General features: G+C 50.1%; 1 pseudogene across 1 annotated transcript; it reads right to left on the bottom strand.

Moving 5' to 3' along the window:
• Positions 1-934: 934 nt before the first annotated feature.
• On the bottom strand, positions 935-1,453 carry LOC310838046 (histone H2A pseudogene; annotated as a pseudogene). The gene has a single exon. The product of its transcript is annotated as a histone H2A pseudogene (transcript).
• Between the last annotated feature and the right edge of the window lie 1,270 nt (positions 1,454-2,723).

Raw genomic sequence — 2,723 nt, 5'->3', positions numbered from 1 at the left:
GACGGAAGATAAAGTTTTAACAGGGGTGGGGAAGAGATGAAACCACTGACAAGTATAAGACACATGGGTCCCGTCTTAGAAAGAGATAAGTTTGTCCGTTCTGCTTTGGTGAATCTTTGGATTCTCATAGGATGCTGATTCGAAACACTGGAGAGGGGGAAGCAGGGCAATATATTGCACCTGCGCAACCTGTGTTTTTTTGCACCAGAACTGATATTGTATTTCCCCACAATCCCCTTTTTGCCAATTATTTTATTGTTTTTCAAAATTATTACACCCCATAACCTGCCCCCCGTTTCACTCCAAGCTGTCACTGTTTCAGCATCCTAGGAAAGGGGCTGGGTGTGTTGAATGCTTTGGCATTGCTGCTGGTGGTACTTTTTAAAAATACGATTCAGAACTTTTTGCAAATCCCCCAATGTCCTAGCGTTATGTAGCAGGTGGAGAACAGTGCAGAGCCATGGAATCAGTGTCTTTTGGTATAAATTGGTTTGCAAAAGAAAAAGGCGAATAGCTGCTAGAATTATTGGCTGCAGGGTGTATCTCTGCTTCACCAGGCAGGGGATCATCAAGTCCTTGTTGGTCACGGTGCTTATATAGATGTGCTGCTGTGGGTGCAGGGAAATGGCTATCATGGGCACAAAAAGGTCGATTTCCATTCCCATGGGACCGAAGTTAAGCCGGGATGTGTTTGCAGCCTTCCCGCTTGTGACGAGCAGCAGCCTCAAGGTGTTTTAAAGGCAGGCGTAAAATGACAGGGAGGCGTTTTCGAAGCAACGGGCGAAGTGTGCGAGCAAGCGAGCGCAGAGGTTTAATTTTATTTTGGCGGCAGTGTTTCCGTTCTTCTCGGAGCGTTGTGGGTGGCTCTGAAAAGAGCCTTTGGATCTGGGTATTTTGTCGCCGGCGGCGGTCCGGGCTATTTGACCTTTTGGCCTCACTGGACCGCGACGGGCGCGGTGCTGGGCTTGAGGGGCGCCTTGGTGCCTTTGGCGGCCTTGGTGACGGGCTTGGGCGCAGCCTTGGCGGCGGCCGCGCTGTGCACAGCTTCGGTCTTCTTGGGCAGCAAGACGGCGTGAATGTTGGGCAGGACTCCGCCCTGCGCGATGGTCACTCCGCCCAGCAACTTGTTCAGCTCCTCATCGTTGCGCACGGCCAGCTGCAAGTGGCGCGGGATGATGCGGCTCTTCTTGTTGTCCCTGGCTGCGTTGCCGGCCAGCTCCAGGATCTCAGCGCTGAGGTACTCGAGCACCGCGGCCAAGTAAACGGGCGCTCCGCCGCCAATGCGCTCGGCGTAGTTTCCCTTGCGCAGCAGCCGGTGGACTCTGCCCACGGGAAACTGCAGCCCGGCTCTGGAAGAGCGGGACTTGGCCTTGGCTCGTGCCTTCCCGCCTGTCTTGCCGCGACCGGACATCTTCAGAAACTCCCGACTTCTATCTGGACGAAAGAACGAAAAGGCTGCAGGTGCTTGGAGGGGGCGCCTTTTATACGTTTCTTGAGCTGGCTGTGATTGGTCGAAGATGAACAGGCCAATAGAAAAAAGGATTCTATTTCTAAACCAATGGGAAACGAGTGCGCGCGGGTGGGGTCCTGGGAGAGGGGATGAGATTAATTTAGAATATATTTATTGTAGAAGGAAGGGGAACTACTGTCTACCTCTGCTTTCTGTTTATCGGACCCTTCCCAGTTTTTTCCTAAAGGAAATATTGATGCTCGTGGCTTGTTGCTTTTTTACCCATACGATGTTTGGTGAGAGCTGGGGATATTTTGCAAGTTTCCCCTGTGCATTGAGTTCCTAGCCGATTCCTTTGCTTATACATTTCCGGCGCTTGAAAGTTACAACGGTCTGCTTAAAAATCTGTCACGCAGTTTACTTTAGGCAATTCCCTGCAATACTTCATAAAAGTGCCCCTCTGACTTTAGGACTTAACAGGCCCGGGCTGCTGTGGAGAAAGCAGAGCGGGGCGGAGCTTGACGCTTCTGTGCAGTTGGGGAAAATGGCAGCCAAGCGCTTCAACGGGTTGAGGATTACAGAGACATGTGAACACTCCGTACTAGGAGAGCAGAAATACTGTAAATGCTGTACAAAAGTTAAAATAAAATTAAAAAACTAGGAGAGCAGCAAAGCAGTGTGATGAGTGTGAGGGGCCGCCTTCCTGAAGCTGGAGGGAACAGGGGAGGGAAGGAGTCGGCCTCTTTCAATGCTGGGCTTTGACGGTACTTTAAGCAACAATAATCTGCTGCATAAATAATAATGGAGTGTCTCCACCCATTTTGTTCTGCCGGACGCTGAGGTCCAGCGCTGAGGGCCTTCTGGTGGTTCCCTCACTGCTAGAAGCAAAGCTACAGGTAACCAGGCAGAGAGCCTTTTGGTGGTGGCGCCAGCCCCGTGGAACCCCCTCCCACCAGATGTCAAAGAGATAAACAACTACCACATTTTTAGAAGACATCTGAAGGCAGATCTGTTTAGGGAAGCTTTTAATGTGACATTTTAATGTATTTTTAATCTTTGTTGGAAGCCATCCAGAGTGGCTGTGGAAAGCCAGCCAGATGGTCAGGGTACAAATAATAAATAAATTAATAATAATAATAATAATAATCCCTCTCCCTGCTTCCAATCCCCTTCAAAGCGTGGTGTGAAGCAGAATCAAAAATCTTGCAGTTGACCCATGGGTCATCTAGTCCAACCCCCTGCAATGCAGGAATCTCAGCTAAAGCATCCATGA

Source organism: Podarcis gaigeae (assembly GCF_964106915.1).
Source record: "Podarcis gaigeae genome assembly, chromosome: 2".
NCBI classification, from domain to species: domain Eukaryota; kingdom Metazoa; phylum Chordata; class Lepidosauria; order Squamata; family Lacertidae; genus Podarcis; species Podarcis gaigeae.
This window is presented reverse-complemented; position numbering and strand designations above follow the sequence as displayed.